At 36.9% G+C, this 19,413-nt stretch overlaps 24 non-coding genes across 24 annotated transcripts; 17 read left to right on the top strand and 7 right to left on the bottom strand.

Annotated features, from left to right (window-relative positions):
* Window positions 1–2,383: 2,383 nt before the first annotated feature.
* On the bottom strand, window positions 2,384–2,456 carry Trnat-ugu. The gene has a single exon. It is a non-coding gene; the product is annotated as a tRNA-Thr (tRNA).
* Window positions 2,457–2,772: 316 nt separating this feature from the next.
* Trnat-ugu lies at window positions 2,773–2,845 on the bottom strand. Its single transcript has one exon. It is a non-coding gene; the product is annotated as a tRNA-Thr (tRNA).
* A 1,770-nt stretch (window positions 2,846–4,615) lies between these two features.
* Window positions 4,616–4,687, bottom strand: Trnam-cau. Its single transcript has one exon. It is a non-coding gene; the product is annotated as a tRNA-Met (tRNA).
* Window positions 4,688–4,800: 113 nt separating this feature from the next.
* Trnac-gca lies at window positions 4,801–4,872 on the top strand. The gene has a single exon. It is a non-coding gene; the product is annotated as a tRNA-Cys (tRNA).
* Window positions 4,873–5,256: 384 nt separating this feature from the next.
* Trnat-ugu lies at window positions 5,257–5,329 on the bottom strand. Its single transcript has one exon. It is a non-coding gene; the product is annotated as a tRNA-Thr (tRNA).
* A 1,089-nt stretch (window positions 5,330–6,418) lies between these two features.
* Trnat-cgu lies at window positions 6,419–6,491 on the top strand. Its single transcript has one exon. It is a non-coding gene; the product is annotated as a tRNA-Thr (tRNA).
* A 156-nt stretch (window positions 6,492–6,647) lies between these two features.
* Trnat-agu lies at window positions 6,648–6,720 on the top strand. Its single transcript has one exon. It is a non-coding gene; the product is annotated as a tRNA-Thr (tRNA).
* Window positions 6,721–7,451: 731 nt separating this feature from the next.
* Trnas-uga lies at window positions 7,452–7,533 on the top strand. The gene has a single exon. It is a non-coding gene; the product is annotated as a tRNA-Ser (tRNA).
* A 427-nt stretch (window positions 7,534–7,960) lies between these two features.
* On the top strand, window positions 7,961–8,032 carry Trnap-ugg. The gene has a single exon. It is a non-coding gene; the product is annotated as a tRNA-Pro (tRNA).
* A 515-nt stretch (window positions 8,033–8,547) lies between these two features.
* On the top strand, window positions 8,548–8,620 carry Trnat-cgu. Its single transcript has one exon. It is a non-coding gene; the product is annotated as a tRNA-Thr (tRNA).
* Window positions 8,621–8,776: 156 nt separating this feature from the next.
* On the top strand, window positions 8,777–8,849 carry Trnat-agu. The gene has a single exon. It is a non-coding gene; the product is annotated as a tRNA-Thr (tRNA).
* A 735-nt stretch (window positions 8,850–9,584) lies between these two features.
* On the top strand, window positions 9,585–9,666 carry Trnas-uga. The gene has a single exon. It is a non-coding gene; the product is annotated as a tRNA-Ser (tRNA).
* Window positions 9,667–10,094: 428 nt separating this feature from the next.
* Trnap-ugg lies at window positions 10,095–10,166 on the top strand. The gene has a single exon. It is a non-coding gene; the product is annotated as a tRNA-Pro (tRNA).
* A 515-nt stretch (window positions 10,167–10,681) lies between these two features.
* Window positions 10,682–10,754, top strand: Trnat-cgu. The gene has a single exon. It is a non-coding gene; the product is annotated as a tRNA-Thr (tRNA).
* A 155-nt stretch (window positions 10,755–10,909) lies between these two features.
* On the top strand, window positions 10,910–10,982 carry Trnat-agu. Its single transcript has one exon. It is a non-coding gene; the product is annotated as a tRNA-Thr (tRNA).
* Window positions 10,983–11,719: 737 nt separating this feature from the next.
* Window positions 11,720–11,801, top strand: Trnas-uga. The gene has a single exon. It is a non-coding gene; the product is annotated as a tRNA-Ser (tRNA).
* Window positions 11,802–13,514: 1,713 nt separating this feature from the next.
* Window positions 13,515–13,586, bottom strand: Trnam-cau. Its single transcript has one exon. It is a non-coding gene; the product is annotated as a tRNA-Met (tRNA).
* A 113-nt stretch (window positions 13,587–13,699) lies between these two features.
* On the top strand, window positions 13,700–13,771 carry Trnac-gca. The gene has a single exon. It is a non-coding gene; the product is annotated as a tRNA-Cys (tRNA).
* A 1,312-nt stretch (window positions 13,772–15,083) lies between these two features.
* Trnaq-cug lies at window positions 15,084–15,155 on the top strand. Its single transcript has one exon. It is a non-coding gene; the product is annotated as a tRNA-Gln (tRNA).
* Window positions 15,156–15,287: 132 nt separating this feature from the next.
* On the bottom strand, window positions 15,288–15,359 carry Trnam-cau. The gene has a single exon. It is a non-coding gene; the product is annotated as a tRNA-Met (tRNA).
* A 113-nt stretch (window positions 15,360–15,472) lies between these two features.
* On the top strand, window positions 15,473–15,544 carry Trnac-gca. Its single transcript has one exon. It is a non-coding gene; the product is annotated as a tRNA-Cys (tRNA).
* Window positions 15,545–17,120: 1,576 nt separating this feature from the next.
* Trnat-cgu lies at window positions 17,121–17,193 on the top strand. The gene has a single exon. It is a non-coding gene; the product is annotated as a tRNA-Thr (tRNA).
* Window positions 17,194–17,349: 156 nt separating this feature from the next.
* Window positions 17,350–17,422, top strand: Trnat-agu. Its single transcript has one exon. It is a non-coding gene; the product is annotated as a tRNA-Thr (tRNA).
* A 1,551-nt stretch (window positions 17,423–18,973) lies between these two features.
* On the bottom strand, window positions 18,974–19,046 carry Trnat-ugu. Its single transcript has one exon. It is a non-coding gene; the product is annotated as a tRNA-Thr (tRNA).
* Between the last annotated feature and the right edge of the window lie 367 nt (window positions 19,047–19,413).

Genomic DNA, 19,413 nt, shown 5'->3' with positions numbered 1-19,413 from the left:
GAATTGCATTAACATAATTTAAAATATTCAGAAATACAAATCGGAATCTCAATAGCGCATTTTGTGCAAGTCAATAAGCGTAAAAAGATATTCAATAGTAATAATTTGAACGGTCATGCGTTAAAGCTGAAAACCATTAGTCAAAGATGGAAATTCAATAAGAATACAAAGTACATTCAAAAACGCAAAATACATTTTCGTTTGAACACAATAAACCTTCAATTAGAGAATAAAGTAATTTCATTAAGGTTGTTATGAACACAAATATATATACTCGTAAAAAAGCGTTGCGCAAGCGGAAAATGATCCAATCAAATTTTTGGTTAGTTATCATTTGCATTGGGAATCTTCGATAAAAATCGTTTTGTTCAACATCATCTTGGGCATTTTTGCGAGTTTGTTACACGTCGAAGTACTGTCAGAATGGCACAACGTCGAAGAATATCACAACAAGACAAAGAACGGTTGGTTAGAGCATTCGAAGAACAGGATCAAGACTACCTGGCTTTGGCTGAAACTTTAGCAATAAATCGTTCAACTGCCAGGAGTATAGTTGCTCGATATCTGCGAGAAGGACGAATTGAAGAACAACCACGTGGAGGACGCCTCAATGTTCGATTTGATGCAGACATGACAAGATGTGTGCAAAGAATAGTAGATGAAGATTGCACTTTGTCACTACGGGCTATAAATGCAGAATTACGCAGTGGCGTAGCCAGCCTGACAATAATTTAGTCATGCTATGCAAATATTTTGGTGTTCATTGACTGTGAAAACAATGAATTTCTAAAGAAATGAATAATGGTAATAACAGAAAATTTGCATAGCATGACTAAATCGTCAGGCTGGCTACGCCACTGGAATTACGACGTCGAATGCCTGAGAAGCACAAGTTCATGAAAGATTTATTGGTAAACATTTGGATGGAATGCTATACTCGTTAAAGCTATCGCGAATACTTCCAGCTGATCGTAACAGGCCAGATGTTATCGAGGGACGCCACGAATATGCTACCTGGTTCTTAGAGGAGGCGAATATTCATCATCCTGTATTCATCGACGAATGTGGCTTCAATATATGGACAGCCAGAAGTCAAGGATGGGCTCCAGTTGGAGAGCGTGCTTATCGCCAAGTATGCGGGCAGAAGGGACGCAATCTTACCATTTGCCTCGCGGTATCTCAAGTGTTTGGTTTGGTGCATCACACCATTCAGGTTGGTGGGATGACCAGAGATTCCTTCACTGAGTTTCTTGCAGGTACTGCTGCCCACCTTGATGAGAATGAAACTCAATATCTCATTTTTGATGGAGCACCAGCACATCGCCAACCCGAGCAGCCAAGAGACAACGTACATCTACGCCAATTGCCACCATACTCACCATTCCTAAATATTGTCGAGCAAGCGATAAGTTGCCTGAAGGCCAGCATTAAAGCAGACATTTCACGCCCTGTTATGCAAGAACGCTTTTCCGACAGAAATGCGGCACGAAATGCCCACCTTCCCCTTGGTGAATACAGAAAACAATTGCTTGTTCAAGCTGTTGAAAGAAATATTGGATCAATTACAATTCCCAAATGTGCAGCTTAGTTTCGGCATATGCAGACCTATATTCCACGATGCCTTGCCACGGAGAACATTAATGGTTAAAAATATGTTTATCGCGTGTGTATACTCGAAATATTTACAGTAAAATTGTGTGCCGATAGACGTTCGTAGACTAACAGGCTTGATACAACCGCCCCTGCTTGTCAATAAACCCATGTTGTTGTTAGAATTACATTATTCTGTAATTGAACGTTTCTTGTGTTCAAAGAAAAACGTCTTTTGTGTTTTTGAATGTGCTTTGTATTCTTATTGAATTTCCATCTTTGATTAATGGTTTTCACTTTTAATGCATGACCAAGCGAATTGTTACTGCTAAATATCTTTTTACGCTTATTGACTTGCACAAAATGCGCTATTGAGATTCCGATTTGTATTTCTGAATATTTTAAATTATGTTAATGCCATTCTTTTTTTGTTTAATGAAGGGCAAATGGTGTAATTAGTGAATTGAAAAACCCAAATTTATTTTCGTTCCAACAATCCGTTTGATTGATAAATAATCCTTGCAGTTTAGTGTTTTTTCAATGACTCTCTGGGACACATGCATGTTCTATAAATTTGTAAAACGGGAGTCCATACCTGGAATACAGGGAATATAATTACTTTATCTTAATAATGGGCGTGCATAGATATACTGTAGAGCCAGAAGTTTCTCAGTGCTTTTTCTAGGTGTTTATGTCCTGTGGTGTAATGGTTAGCACTTCGGCCTCTGAGTAGGATAAATTATATAGTTGCTATAGTTGCCTATATACTTTTGTATATACAAAAGTATGCAAAAGCCTCATCAAAGAGTTGAACTCTGGATCCCTGGTTTACAAGACCAGTGCTTTAACCACTGAGCTAATGAGGCCTATGTGCAAGCTAACACGAATATTATTATATGAATACTTTATCTTAATAATGTGCACATGTGCGCGTAGCAAACTACATAAATATAGCATATGACAGGTATGCTGCATGGAACGCTCAGAGAGAGTAGCATATTATTTACTTTATCTTAATAAAGTGCGCGCATAGATATAGTGTAGAGCCGGGAATTTCTCAGTAATTTTTCTAGGTGTTTATGTCCTGTGGTGTAATGGTTTATTACTTCGGGCTCTGAGTAGGATAAATTATATAGTTGCTATAGTTGCCTATATACTTTTGTAAATACAAAAGTATGCAAAAGCCTCATCAGAAAGTTGAACTCTGGACCCCTGGTTTACAAGACCAGTGCTCTAACCACTGAGCTAATGAGGCGTATGTGCAAGCTTAACACGAATATAATTTTATGAATACTTTATCTTAATAATGTGCATGCGCGTAGCAAACTACATAATTATATATTATGCAGCCAACATTCGTCAGTAAGTTTGATAGATTTTTAGGGTCTGTGGTGTAATGGTTATCACTTCGGACTCTGACTTCGAGAATAAGAGTTCAATTTTTGGTAGAAACTCTTTGAAATCATTCATTCTCCGTCTTTATGTATTTTTTTATTTCAGACTTTCTCTTACAGGTGTCTAAGAATATAGCATATGACAGGTATGCAGCATGGAACGCTCAGAGAGAGTAGCATATAGTGGTAGAGCATCCGACTGCTGGTTGACAGGTCACTGCAGTCAGTGGTTCAACTCCGCTCCTCGCTCCTCCTGTTCTATAAATAAAAGAAAAATTAAATATTTTTATGGTACCCATTAGTGCATGAAAAATCCTAATTTATTTTCGTGGGAAACAGCCGTACGTTTAATAAACAATCCATGCAGTTTAGGTTTTTTGAATGACACTCTGGGCACATGCATGTTCTATATTATATTTGTAAACCAGGGCTCAATACCTCGAATAGGGGGAATATATGTAAATACTTCATCTTAATAACGTGCGTGTATATAGACTATACATCACAGCGCGGGTCAGATGTATATGATGAGTCGTCAAAAGATTGCAGAATACGTATTCGAAAGAAAAATTGAACTTTTTCATGCTATTCAAAAGGTTTCTCTTTGATAGCGGTACAGAAATACACGATTGGGAACCAGAGATTAGATTTCCGGGTTGAAATGCCTCAAACACGAATTTCTGCTGTGTCTTTCAGAAAATGGTTAGGTTCTGTGGTGTAATGGTTATCACTTCGGACTCTGACTTCGAGAATCGGAGTTCAATCCTTGGTAGAAACTCTTTGAAATCATTCATTCTCCGTCTTTATGTATTTTTTTATTTCAGGCTTTCTCTTACAGGTATCTAAGAATATAGCATATGACAGGTATGCTGCATGGAACGCTCAGAGAGAGTAGCATATAGTGGTAGAGCATCCGACTTCTGGTTGACAGGTCACTGGGGTCAGTCGTTCAACTCCGCTCGCTCGTTCCTGTTCTATAAATGAAACAAAAATTAAACATTTTTATGGTACCCATTAGTGCATGAAAAATCCCAATTTATTTTCGTGGGAAAAAGCCGTACGTTTGATAAACAATCCATGCAGTTTAGGTTTTTTGAATGACTCTCTGGGACACATGCATGTTCTGTATTTTATTTGTAAACCAGGGCTCCATACCTGGAATAGGGGGAATATATGTAAATACTTCATCTTAATAATGTGCGTGTATATAGACTATACATTACATCACAGCCCGGGTCAGATGTATATGATGAGTCGTCAAAAGATTGCAGAATTCGTATTCGGAAGAAAAATTGAACTTTTTCATGCTATTCAAAAGGTTTCTCTTTGATAGCGGTACAGAAATACACGATTGGGAACCAGCAATTATATTTCCGGGTTGAAATGTCTCAAACAACAATTTCTTCTGTGTCTTTCAGTAGATGGTTAGGTTCTGTGGTGTAATGGTTAAGACTTCGGAGACCGAATCCGGGAATCCGAGTTCAATTCTCGGTAAAACCTTGCTGGAACTGTTAATTTTATGTCTTTATGTAAATTTTTTAGCTCTGGTTTTCTCTTATAGCCCTTTTGAGAAAAAATATATGTTTTTTAATAAGATTTCGAAAAGATCTTTTTTATTGAAATGATAACTTTAGCAGGAAATGGTTTCGATCCATTGACCTCTGGGTTATGGGCCCAGCACGCTTCCACTGCGCCACCCTGCTTGCTACACACTGCTTCTATGCTATGAATATAAAACTTGTGCTATTTCGAATAAGGTAAGAACAGCAAGAAATGTTCTTTTAGGAGAATAGCATCAAACAGGTATGCACGATCAGGGAATGTAGCTCAGTGGTAGAGCATTCGACTGCAGATCGAGAGGTCAGTGCTTCAACTCCGCTCGCTCCCTTCTCTTTTATCAATGAAAAAAAAATCCAACATTTTTATCGTACTGATTAGTGAATTAAAAAACCCAAATTATATTTCGTTCCAACAATCAGTTTGATTGATAAATAATCCTAGCAGTTTAGTGTTTTTTCAACGACTCTCTTGGACACATGCATGTTCTATAAATTTGTAAAACGGGAGTCCATACCTGGAATACATGGAATATAATTACTTTATCTTAATAATGGGCGTGCATAGATTTACTGTAGAGCCAGGAATTTCTCAGTAATTTTTCTAGGTGTTTATCTCCTGTGGTGTAATGGTTAGCACTTCGGGCTCTGAGTAGGATAAATTATATAGTTGCTATAGTAGCCTATATACTTTTGTAAATACGAAAGTATGCAAAAGCCTCATCAAAGAGTTGAACTCTGGACCCCTGGTTTACAAGACCAGTGCTCTAACCACTGAGCTAATGAGGCGTTTGTGCAAGCTTAACACGAATATAATTGTATGAATACTTTATCTTAATAATGTGCATGCGCGTAGCAAACTACATAATTATATATTATGCAAGCAACATTCGTCAGTAAGTTTGATAGATTTTTAGGGTCTGTGGTGTAATGGTTATCACTTCGGACCCTGACTTCGAGAATCGGAGTTCAATTCCTTGTTGAAACTCTTTTAAAACATTCATTCTCCGTCTTTATTTATTTTTTAATTTCTGGCTTTCTCTTACAGGTATCTAAGAATATAGCATATGACAGGTATGCTGCATGGAACTCTCAGAGAGAGTAGCATATAGTGGTAGAGCATCCGGTTGACAGGTCACTGGGGTCAGTGGTTCAACTCCGCTCGCTCCTTCCTGTTCTATAAATTAAAGAAAAGTTAAATATTTTTATGGTACCCATTAGTGCATGAAAATTCCCAATTTATTTTCGTGGCGAACAGCCGTACGTTTGATAAACAATCCATGCAGTTTAGGTTTTTTGAATGACTCTCTGGGCACATGAATGTTCTATATTATATTTGTAAACCAGAGCACCATACCTGGAAGAGGGAATATATATAAAAATACTTCATCTTAATAATGCGCGTGTTTAGACTATACATCACATTACGGGTCAGATGTGTATGATGAGCTGTTAATAAAAAAAGCAGTGCTAAACTCAAGTTGCAATCTCCCGATAAACTTTTTCCATGCAGTATCAATCCTATCAATATACATGCGAGAAGGAGATCTAGAATGCATAAATGTAGACGTTGTAGACCTTACTGAACATCAGGAAAATGAATTCGTGCGACTTTTTTATAGTGCGTGGCACATTTTTCATAACCCAAGAATAATTTGTAACTCAAAAATAACACTGCAACATTTTCAACTATCATATCACCGTATGATTACCATTGCCATCGTCTACAGGATAATCTCAGTAACGGTGTTTGTGAAAGCTACAGAATTGATCGACCAAACTTTAACACTAATATTTTTCCTTTTAGTTTTAGCTTGGCAGGAATAACTATTTTTCGCCGATGATTCATTTTACCTTTTTAAAAAGTATTACGGGTTTGCCTTATTAGCTCAGTGGTTAGAGCACTGGTCTCGTAAACCAGGGGTACGGAGTTCAACTCTCTGATAAGGCTTGATTTTTTTAACTGTTTATGGTAAGGGTGAGTAAAAGACTTAAATATTTGTGATCATTACGCATTTAATAATCGCCGTGAAAAAATTTACCTGCAAAATACGTTTTTTGAAACATTTGTTTACATTTCTATTCGCGCAAGGTTTTTTTTCTGGGTGCCTCCTTAGCTCAGTGGTTAGAGCACTGGTCTAGTAAACCAGGGGTCCAGAGTTCGAATCTCTGAGGAGGCTTTCCACATTTTCAACTTAAACTTAATAAGTATCTACGAACATGAACGAGTGTTTTGACCGGCTTCTTGTATATAACGATACTGAACAAAGTTTCATGACTTTTTCTTTATAAATCAATATCTATAATAATTCATTGGGTTTTATTGACATGTGTTCCATTGTTATCATCAACCAAGAGCAAAGCTTGTTCATATAGGTAACGTATACCTAACCCTTAAACTTGGGCATGGTAAATAATGAAACTTCTTATGTAGGCTCATCTTATATAAGTTCTAATTTGAAATAAAAAAGCGTGTAATATCTTATACTGTAGAGAACAACTAATAAAAATAAAAACTTAACCCCATGACCAAAACTGCTAAGGCTCGAAATCAGAATTAGCAGCCATTGATTGCAGTTAATTGCTGTCTCGGATATGCTGCTGAATGCTGTGATGCACAATCACTGATGCATGATCTATTTACACGCCCTGTGAACTGCCTGATTTCTATCAATAATTAATTCCTATGATAAAAGCTTCCGCCAACCGTCACAGCGAGTTCCAGACCCTTTCTTTTTTTCAGTCTTATTATAATTCCAAAATTCTGCTGGCAATTGAAAAGCAGTTTGGAAGGCATACCAATTCCAGAGAACCTATTAATGTGCCCACGACGTAAAATCTGTGGTAAAATAAACAGGTAAGTTCCAAGCTATCCGTGGTAAAGCAAAATAAGCGACTCCTAAGCAATTATGTAGTCGTGGCCGAGTGGTTAAGGCGACAGACTTGAAATCTGTTGGGATATTCCCGCGCAGGTTCAAATCCTGCCGACTACGACTCTTAATAGTCCGAAAGATGATCATGTAACACGGAGAAGTTGTTTGCCACCAGGTGGAATTTCGTCTCAAAACATACGACATAATATTTTTTTTCATTTTTTAAAAATACCAGTCAGAGCAGTTAAAATTTCTAATACTTGATGTGAAATGGTTAATATTATACCCTTTTAACGCAAATTTATGCATTCCCATTCGGTTACAAAAAAATAATGAAATAAACATGGTGATTGGACTAAAACGTAATTACCTCTTGTCAAAGGACCTCTATTCAGAAATTATTGCTTTTTTATAGGAATTGTTTTCAACAGCAAAATGGGATGTTTTCCGCACGAATTAACGGAAGTCTCTGAACCTTAGTTTTTCATGTAATATACCGGATTTTTTTAAAATTACACGAAAGATAATGAACTATTTCCCCAGGTGTGGCTTGCTGGTCTAGTGGTATGATTCTCGCTTTGGGTGCGAGAGGTCACGGGTTCGATTCCCGTGCAAGCCCTGATTGCCCTCATAACTTGAAATTTTTGCGCGATTGAGTTTCTTTCTTAGCTTTTAAGAAAAAAAGCAGTGTTGAACTCAAGTTGCAATCTCCCGATAAAACTTTTCCCATGCAGCATCAATCCTATCAATATACATGCAAGGAGGAGATCTAGTATGCATAAATGTAGACGTTGTAGGCATGTCAACAATGAAGACCTTGTCAATCATCATATACAAGTACTGAACATCAGGAAAATGAATTCGTGCGACTTTTTTATAGTGCGTGGCACATTTTTCATAACCCAAGAATAATTTGTAACTCAAAAATAACACTGTAACATTTTCAACTATCATATCACCGTATGATTACCATTGCCATCGTCTACAGGATAATCTCAGTAACGGTGTTTGTGAAAGCTACAGAATTGATCGACCAAACTTTAACACTAATATTTTTCCTTTTGTTTTAGCTTGGCAGGAATAACTATTTTTCGCCGATGATTCATTTTACCTTTTTCAAAAGTATACGGGTTTGCCTTATTAGCTCAGTGGTTAGAGCACTGGTCTCGTAAACCAGGGGTACGGAGTTCAACTCTCTGATAAGGCTTGATTTTTTTAACTGTGTATGGTAAGGGTGAGTAAAAGACTTAAATATTTGTGATCATTACGCATTTAATAATCGCCGTGAAAAAATTTACCTGCAAAATACGTTTTTTGAAACATTTGTTTACATTTCTATTCGCGCAAGGTTTTTTTTCTGGGTGCCTCCTTAGCTCAGTGGTTAGAGCACTGGTCTAGTAAACCAGGGGTCCAGAGTTCGAATCTCTGAGGAGGCTTTCCACATTTTCAACTTAAACTTAATAAGTATCTACGAACATGAACGAGTGTTTTGACCGGCTTCTTGTATATAACGATACTGAACAAAGTTTCATGACTTGTTCTTTATAAATCAATATCTATAATAATTCATTGGGTTTATTGACATGTGTTCCATTGTTATCATCAACCAAGAGCAAAGCTTGTTCATATAGGTAACGTATACCTAACCCTTAAACTTGGGCATGGTAAATAATGAAACTTCTTATGTAGGCTCATCTTATATAAGTTCTAATTTGAAATAAAAAAGCGTGTAATATCTTATACTGTAGAGAACAGCTAATAAAAATAAAAACTTAACGCCCATGACCAAAACTGCTAAGGCTCGAAATCAGAATTAGCAGCCATTGATTGCAGTTGAATTGCTGTCTCGGATATGCTGCTGAATGCTGTGATGCACAATCACTGATGCATGATCTATTTACACGCCCTGTGAACTGCCTGATTTCTATCAATAATTAATTCCTATGATAAAAGCTTCCACCAACCGTCACAGCGAGTTCCCCGAGACCCTTTCTTTTTTTCAGTCTTATTATAATTCCAAAATTCTGCTGGCAATTGAAAAGCAGTTTGGAAGGCATACCAATTCCAGAGAACCTATTAATGTGCCCACGACGTAAAATCTGTGGTAAAATAAACAGGTAAGTTCCAAGCTATCCGTGGTAAAGCAAAATAAGCGACTCCTAAGCAATTATGTAGTCGTGGCCGAGTGGTTAAGGCGACAGACTTGAAATCTGTTGGGATATTCCCGCGCAGGTTCAAATCCTGCCGACTACGACTCTTAATAGTCCGAAAGATGATCATGTAACACGGAGAAGTTGTTTGCCACCAGGTGGAATTTCGTCTCAAAACATACGACATAATATTTTTTTCATTTTTTAAAAAATACCAGTCAGAGCAGTTAAAATTTCTAATACTTGATGTGAAATGGTTAATATTATACCCTTTTAACGCAAATTTATGCATTCCCATTCGGTTACAAAAAAATAATGTAAATAAACATGGTGATTGGACTAAAACGTAATTACCTCTTGTCAAAGGGACCTCTATTCAGAAATTATTGCTTTTTATAGGCTTGTTTTCAACAGCAAAATGGGATGTTTTCCGCACGAATTAACGGAAGTCTCTTGAACCTTAGTTTTTCATGTAATATACCGGATTTTTTTAAAATTACACGAAAGATAATGAACTATTTCCCCAGGTGTGGCTTGCTGGTCTAGTGGTATGATTCTCGCTTTGGGTGCGAGAGGTCACGGGTTCGATTCCCGTGCAAGCCCTGATTGCCCTCATAACTTGAAATTTTTGCGCGATTGAGTTTCTTTCTTAGCTTTTAAGAAAAAAAGCAGTGTTGAACTCAAGTTGCAATCTCCCGATAAAACTTTTCCCATGCAGCATCAATCCTATCAATATACATGCAAGGAGGAGATCTAGTATGCATAAATGTAGACGTTGTAGGCATGTCAACAATGAAGACCTTGTCAATCATCATATACAAGTACTGAACATCAGGAAAATGAATTCGTGCGACTTTTTTATAGTGCGTGGCACATTTTTCATAACCCAAGAATAATTTGTAACTCAAAAATAACACTGTAACATTTTCAACTATCATATCACCGTATGATTACCATTGCCATCGTCTACAGGATAATCTCAGTAACGGTGTTTGTGAAAGCTACAGAATTGATCGACCAAACTTTAACACTAATATTTTCCTTTTGTTTTAGCTTGGCAGGAATAACTATTTTTCGCCGATGATTCATTTTACCTTTTTCAAAAGTATTACGGGTTTGCCTTATTAGCTCAGTGGTTAGAGCACTGGTCTCGTAAACCAGGGGTACGGAGTTCAACTCTCTGATAAGGCTTGATTTTTTTAACTTGTATGGTAAGGGTGAGTAAAAGACTTAAATATTTGTGATCATTACGCATTTAATAATCGCCGTGAAAAAATTTACCTGCAAAATACGTTTTTTGAAACATTTGTTTACATTTCTATTCGCGCAAGGTTTTTTTTCTGGGTGCCTCCTTAGCTCAGTGGTTAGAGCACTGGTCTAGTAAACCAGGGGTCCAGAGTTCGAATCTCTGAGGAGGCTTTCCACATTTTCAACTTAAACTTAATAAGTATCTACGAACATGAACGAGTGTTTTGACCGGCTTCTTGTATATAACGATACTGAACAAAGTTTCATGACTTGTTCTTTATAAATCAATATCTATAATAATTCATTGGGTTTTATTGACATGTGTTCCATGTTATCATCAACCAAGAGCAAAGCTTGTTCATATAGGTAACGTATACCTAACCCTTAAACTTGGGCATGGTAAATAATGAAACTTCTTATGTAGGCTCATCTTATATAAGTTCTAATTTGAAATAAAAAAGCGTGTAATATCTTATACTGTAGAGAACAGCTAATAAAAATAAAAACTTAACGCCCATGACCAAAACTGCTAAGGCTCGAAATCAGAATTAGCAGCCATTGATTGCAGTTGAATTGCTGTCTCGGATATGCTGCTGAATGCTGTGATGCACAATCACTGATGCATGATCTATTTACACGCCCTGTGAACTGCCTGATTTCTATCAATAATTAATTCCTATGATAAAAGCTTCCGCCAACCGTCACAGCGAGTTCCCCGAGACCCTTTGCTTTTTTTTCAGTCTTATTATAATTCCAAAATTCTGCTGGCAATTGAAAAGCAGTTTGGAAGGCATACCAATTCCAGAGAACCTATTAATGTGCCCACGACGTAAAATCTGTGGTAAAATAAACAGGTAAGTTCCAAGCTATCCGTGGTAAAGCAAAAAAGACGACTTCTAAGCAATTATGTAGTCGTGGGCGAGTGGTTAAGGCGACAGACTTGAAATCTGTTGGGATATTCCCGCGCAGGTTCAAATCCTGCCGACTACGACTCTTAATAGTCCGAAAGATGATCATGTAACACGGAGAAGTTGTTTGCCACCAGGTGGAATTTCGTCTCAAAACATACGACATAATATTTTTTAATTTTTTAGAAAATACCAGTCTGAGCAGTTAAAATTTCTAATACTTGATGTGAAATGGTTAATATTATACCCTTTTAACGCAAATTTATGCATTTCCATTCGGTTACTAAAAAAATGTAAAACAGGTATGCACGATCAGGGAGTGTAGCTCAGTGGTAGAGCATTTGACTCCACATGCATGTTCTAAAAATTTGTAAAACGGGGGTCCATACCTGGAATACAGGGAATATAATTACTTTATCTTAGGGGCTGTTTATATGAGCCCGGTTACCCGAGATTCAACGAAGCGTGAGAGGACTTTGAGGTATTGAAATGAGCAGATAACATGATCTTGGCAGTCGTATAATCACCACAACAATAGCATGTGCTTGTTTGGTGTCATAAAGACTTATTTCAATACCTCAAAGTCATCTCATGCTTCGTTGAATCTCGGGTAACCGGGCTCATGTAAATAGCCCCTAAATAATGGGCGTGCATAGATATACTGTAGAGCCAGGAATTTCTCAGTACATTTTCTGGGTGTTTATGTCCTGTGGTGTAATGGTTAGCACTTCGGGCTCTGAGTAGGATAAATTATATAGTTGCTAGAGTTGAATTCTGGACCCCTGGTTTACAAGATCAGTGCTCTAACCACTGAGCTAATGAGGCGTATGTGCAAGCTTAACACGAATATAATTGTATGAATACTTAATCTTAATAATATGCTTGCACGTAGCAAACTACATAATTATTGACTTCGAGAATCGGAGTTCAATTTTTGGTAGAAACTCTTTGAAATCATTCATTCTCCGTCTTTATGTATTTTTTTATTTCAGGCTTTCTCTTACAGGTATCTAAGAATATAGCATATGACAGGTATGCTGCATGGAACGCTCAGAGAGAGTAGCATATAGTGGTAGAGCATCCGACTGCAGGTTGACAGGTCACCGGGGTCAGTGGTTCAACTCCGCTCGCTCCTTCCTGCTTTATAAACTAAAGAAAAATTAAATATTTTTATGGTACCCATTAGTGCATGAAAAATCCCAATTTATTTTCGTGGGAAAAAGCCGTACGTTTGATAAACAATCCATGTAGTTTAGGTTTTTTGAATGACTCTCTGGGACACATGCATGTTCTATATTATATTTGTAAACCAGGGCTCCATACCTGGAATAGGGGGAATATATGTAAATACTTCATCTTAATAATGTGCGTGTATATAGACTATACATCACAGCCCGGGTCAGATGTATATGATGAGTCGTCAAAAGATTGCAGAATACGTATTCGGAAGAAAAATTGAACTTTTTCATGCTATTCAAAAGGTTTCTCTTTGATAGCGGTAGAGAAATACACGATTGGGAACCAGCGATTAGATTTCCGGGTTGAAATGTCTCAAACACCAATTTCTGCTGTGTCTTTCTGTAGATGGTTAGGTTCTGTGGTGTAATGCTTAGCACTTCGGACTCTGAATCCGGGAATCCGAGTTCAATTCTCGGTAGAACCTTGCTGGAACTGTTAATTTTATGTCTTTATGTAAATTTTTTAGCTCTGGTTTTCTCTTATAGCCCATTTGAGAAAAAATACATTTTTTTTGAATAAGATTTCGAAAAGATCTTTTTTTTTGAAATGATAACTTTAGCAGGAAATGGCTTCGATCCATTGACCTCTGGGTTATGGGCCCAGCACGCTTCCACTGCGCCACCCTGCTTGCTACACACTGCTTCTATGCTATGAATATAAAACTTGTGCTATTTCGAATAAGGTAAGAGCAGCAAGAAATGTTCTTTTAGGAGAATAGCATCAAACAGGTATGCACGATCAGGGAGTGTAGCTCAGTGGTAGAGCATTCGACTGCAGATCGAGAGGTCAGTGGTTGAACTCCGCTCGCTCCCTTCTCTTTTATCAATGAAAAAAAAATCCAATATTTTTATCGTACTAATTAGTGAATTGAAAAACCCAAATTTATTTTCGTTCCAACAATCCGTTTGATTGATATTAATAAACCTTGCAGTTTAGTGTTTTTTCAATGACTCTCTGGGAAACATGCATGTTCTATAAATTTGTAAAACGGGAGTCCATACCTGGAATACAGGGAATATAATTACTTTATCTTAATAATGGGCGTGCATAGATATACTGTAGAGCCAGGAATTTCTCAGTAATTTTTCTAGGTGTTTATGTCCTGTGTTGTAATGGTTAGCACTTCGGGCTCTGAGTAGGATAAATTATATAGTTGCTATAGTTGCCTATATACTTTTGTAAAAGTTTTTACAAAAGTATGCAAAAGCCTCATGAGAGAGTTGAACTCTGGACCCCTGGTTTACAAGAACAGTGCTCTAACCACTGAGCTAATGAGGCCTATGTGCAAGCTTAACACGAATATAATTATATGAATACTTTATCTTAATAATGTGCATGCGCGAAGCAAACTACATAATTATATATTATGCAGTCAACATTCGTCAGTGAGTTTGATAGATTTTTAGGGTCTGTGGTGTAATGGTTATCACTTCGGACTCTGACTTCGAGAATCGGAGTTCAATTTTTGGTAGAAACTCTTTGAAATCATTCATTTTCCGTCTTTATGTATTTTTTTATTTCAGGCTTTCTCTTACAGGTATCTAACAATATAGCATATGACAGGAATGCTGCATGGAACGCTCAGAGAGAATAGCATATAGTGGTAGAAAATCCTACTGCAGGTTGACAGGTCACTGGGGTCAGTGGTTCAACTCCGCTCGCTTCTTCCTGTTCTATAAATTAAAGAAAAGTTAAATATTTTTATGGTACCCATTAGTGCATGAAAAATCCCAATTTGTTTTCGTGGGAAAAAGCCGTACGTTTGATAAACAATCCATGCAGTTTAGGTTTTTTGAATGACTCTCTGGGACAAATGCATGTTCTATAATATTATATTTGTAAACCAGGGCTCCATACCTGGAATAGGGGGAATATATGTAAATACTTCTTCTTAATAATGTGCGTGTATATAGACTATACATCACAGCGCGGGTCAGAAGTATATGATGAGTCGTCAAAAAATTGCAGAATACGTATTCGGAAGAAAAATTGAACTTTTTCATGCTATTCAAAAGGTTTCTCTTTGATAGCGGTACAGAAATACACGATTGGGAACCAGCGATTAGATTTCTGGGTTGAAATGTCTCAAACAACAATTTCTGCTGTGTCTTTCTGTAGATGGTTAGGTTCTGTGGTGTAATGGTTAGCACTTCGGACTCTGAATCCGGGATTCCGAGTTCAATTCTCGGTAGAACCTTGCTGAAACTGTTAATTTTATGTCTTTATGTAAATTTTTTTAGCTCTGGTTTTCTCTTATAGCCCATTTGAGAAAAAATACCTGTTTTTGAATAAGATTTCGAAAAGATCTTTTTTATTGAAATGATAACTTTAGCAGGAAATGGTTTCGATCCATTGACCTCTGGGTTATGGGCCCAGCACGCTTCCACTGCGCCACCCTGCTTGCTACACACTGCTTCTATGCTATGAATATAAAACTTGTGCTATTTCGAATAAGGTAAGAACAGCAGGAAATGTTCTTTTCGGAGAATAGCATCAAACAGGTATGCACGATTAGGGAGTGTAGCTCAGTGGTAGAGCATTCGACTGCAGATCGAGAGGTCAGTGGTTGAACTCCGCTCGCTCCCTTCTCTTTTATGAATGAATGAAAAATCCAACATTTTTATCGAACTAATTAGTGACTTAAAAAAAACCCAAATTTATTTTCGTTGCAACAATCCGTTAGATTGATAAATAATCCTTGCAGTTTAGTGTTTTTTCAATGACTCTCTGGGACACATGCATGTTCTATAAATTTGTAAAACGGGAGTCCATACCTGGAATACAGGGAATATAATTACTTTATCTTAATAATGGGCGTGCATAGATATACTGTAGAGCCAGGAATTTCTCCCTACTTTTTCTAGGTGTTTATGTCCTGTGGTGTAATGGTTAGCACTTCGGGCTCTGAGTAGGATAAATTATATAGTTGCTATAGTTGCCTATATACTTTTGTAAATACAAAAATGTATGTAAAAGCCTCATCAGACAGATGAACTCTGGACCTCTGGTTTACAATACCATTGCTCTAACCACTGAGCTAATAAGGCCTATGTGCAAGCTTAACACGAATATAATTATATGAATACTTTATCTTAATAATGTGCATGCGGGAAGCAAACTACATAATTTTATATTATGCAGTCAACATTCGTCAGTAAGTTTGATAGATTTTTAGGGTCTGTGGTGTAATGGTTATCACTTCGGACTCTGACTTCGAGAATCGGAGTTCAATTCCTGGTAGAAACTCTTTTAAAAAATTCATTCTCCGTCTTTATGTATTTTTTTATTTCAGGCTTTCTCTTACAGGTATCTAAGAATATAGCATATGACAGGTATGCTGCATGGAACGCTCAGAGAGAGTAGCATATAGTGGTAGAGCATCCGACTGCAGGTTGACAGGTCACTGGGGTCAGTGGTTCAACTCCGCTCACTTCTTCCTGTTCTATAAATTATAGAAAAGTTAAATATTTCTATGGTACCCATTAGTGCATGAAAATTCCCAATTTAATTTCGTTGCGAACAGCCGTACGTTTGATAAACAATCCATGCAGTTTAGGTTTTTTGAATGACTCTCTGGGACACATGCATGTTCTATATTATATTTTTAAACCAGAGCACCATACCTGGAAGAGGGGAATATTTATAAAAATACTTCATCTTAATAATGCGCGTGTATAGACTATACATCACATTACGGGTCAGATGTGTATGATGAGCTGTCGATAAAAAAGCAGTGCTAAACTCAAGTTGCAATCTCCAGATAAACTTTTTCCATGCAGTATCAATGCTGTCAATATACATTCAAAGAGGAGATCTGGTATGCATAAATGTAGACGTTGTAGACCTTATCAATCATCATATACAAGTACTGAACAACAGAAAAATGAATTCGTGCGACTTTTTTATAGTGCGTGGCACATTTTTCATAACCCAAGAATAATTTGTAACTCAAAAATAACACTGTAACATTTTCAACTATCATATCACCGTATGATTACCATTGCCATCGTCTACAGATAATCTCAGTAACGGTGTTGTGAAAGCTACAGAATTGATCGACCAAACTTTAACACTAATATTTTTCCTTTTAGTTTTAGCTTGGCAGGAATAACTATTTTTCGCCGATGATTCATTTTACCTTTTTCAAAAGTATTACGGGTTTGCCTTATTAGCTCAGTGGTTAGAGCACTGGTCTCGTAAACCAGGGGTCCGGAGTTCAACTCTCTGATAACGCTTGATTTTTTTTAACTGTGTATGGTAAGGGTGAGTAAAAGACTTAAATATTTGTGATCATTACGCATTTAATAATCGCCGTGAAAAAATTTACCTGCAAAATACGTTTTTTGAAACATTTGTTTACATTTCTATTCGCGCAAGCTTTTTTACTAGGTGCCTCCTTAGCTCAGTGGTTAGAGCACTGGTCTAGTAAACCAGGGGTCTAGAGTTCGAATCTCTGAGGAGGCTTTCCACATTTTCAACTTAAATTTAATAAGTATCTACGAACATAAACGAGTGTTTTGACCGGCTTCTTGTATACAGGGTGTCCCAAAAAAAACGAAAACTATTGAAATCACTCATTGTTAAAATTTGAATGCCGTGTTCACGAATTTCAGCCCGTGAGGATTTAATGCAACTTATAAAATGCTAAATGCTTTGTGTTGCTAAAGAAAGGGGACACGTCGAAGGTCATGGTCCTTGAGATGCACATTTAAATATAGTTATCCATATTTGTAAATTGTAAATATTGTTTTTGCGAACAAGCAAATTTTACTGCATCATATGCATGCATAAAAATTAATATGGTAAACATTTAATAAATACACCTGTGACACCTGTGTGTCCCAACAGAGTGCTTAGGCATTCAAACTCTAACAATTGTTTTGTTATGGATGATTTCAATAGTTTTCGGGTTTTTTGGGACACCCTGTATAACGATACTGAACAAAGTTTCATGACTTGTTCTTTATAAATCAATATCTATAATAATTCATTGGGTTTTATTGACATGTGTTCCATTGTTATCATCAACCAAGAGCAAAGCTTGTTCATGTAGGTAACGTATACCTAACCCTTAAACTTGGGCATGGTAAATAATGAAACTTCTTATGTAGGCTCATCTTATATAAGTTCTAATTTGAAGCAAAAAAGCGTGTAATATCTTATACTGTAGAGAACAACTAATAAAAATAAAAATTTAACATGACCAAAACTGCTAAGGCTCGAAATCAGAATTAGCAGCCATTGATTGCAGTTGAATTGCTGTCTCGGATATGCTGCTGAATGCTGTGATGCACAATCACTGATGCATGATCTATTTACACGCCCTGTGAACTGCCTGATTTCTATCAATAATTAATTCCTATGATAAAAGCTTCCGCCAACCGTCACAGCGAGTTCCCCGAGACCCTTTCTTTTTTTCCAGTCTTATTATAATTCCAAAATTCTGCTGGCAATTGAAAAGCAGTTTGGAAGGCATACCAATTCCAGAGAACCTATTAATGTGCCCACGACGTAAAATCTGTGGTAAAATAAACAGGTAAGTTCCAAGCTTTCCGTGGTAAAGCGAAATAAGCGCTTATATATAAAATATATTTTTTTAATTTTTTATAAAATACCAGTCAGAGCAGTTAAAATTTCTAATACTTCATGTGAAATGGTTAATATTATACCCTTTTAACGAAAATTTATGCATTTCCATTCGGTTACTAAAAAAATGTAAAACAGGTATGCACGATCAGGGAGTGTAGCTGAGTGGTAGAGCATTCGACTCCACATGCATGTTCTAAAAATTTGTAAAACGGGGGTCCATACCTGGAATACAGGGAATATAATTACTTTATCTTAATAATGGGCGTGCATAGATATACTGTAGAGCCAGGAATTTTTCAGTAATTTTTCTAGGTGTTTTTGTCCTGTGGTGTAATGGTTAGCCCTTCGGGCTCTGAGTAGGATAAATTATATAGTTGCTATAGTTGCCTATATACTTTTGTAAAAATTTTTACAAAAGTATGCAAAAGCCTCATCAGAGAGTTGAACTCTGGACCCCTGGTTTACAAAACCAGTGCTCTAGCCACTGAGCTAATGAGGCGTATGTCCAAGCTTAACACGAATATAATTGTATGAATACTTTATCTAAATAATGTGCATGCGCGTAGCAAACTACATAATTATATATTATGCAGCCAACATTCGTCAGTAAGTTTGATAGATTTTTAGGGTCTGTGGTGTAATGGTTATCACTTCGGACTCTGACTTCGAGAATCGGAGTTCAATTTTTGGTAGAAACTCTTTGAAATCATTCATTCTCCGTCTTTATGTATTTTTTTATTTCAGGCTTTCTCTTACAGGTATCTAAGAATATAGCATATGACAGGTATGCTGCATGGAACGCTCAGAGAGAGTAGCATATAGTGGTAGAGCATCCGACTTCTGGTTGACAGGTCACTGGGGTCAGT

The sequence above is a fragment of the Dendronephthya gigantea genome, unplaced genomic scaffold (assembly GCF_004324835.1).
Source record: "Dendronephthya gigantea isolate DGI-Jeju-01 unplaced genomic scaffold, DenGig_1.0 000190F, whole genome shotgun sequence".
NCBI lineage: Eukaryota > Metazoa > Cnidaria > Anthozoa > Malacalcyonacea > Nephtheidae > Dendronephthya > Dendronephthya gigantea.
This window is presented reverse-complemented; position numbering and strand designations above follow the sequence as displayed.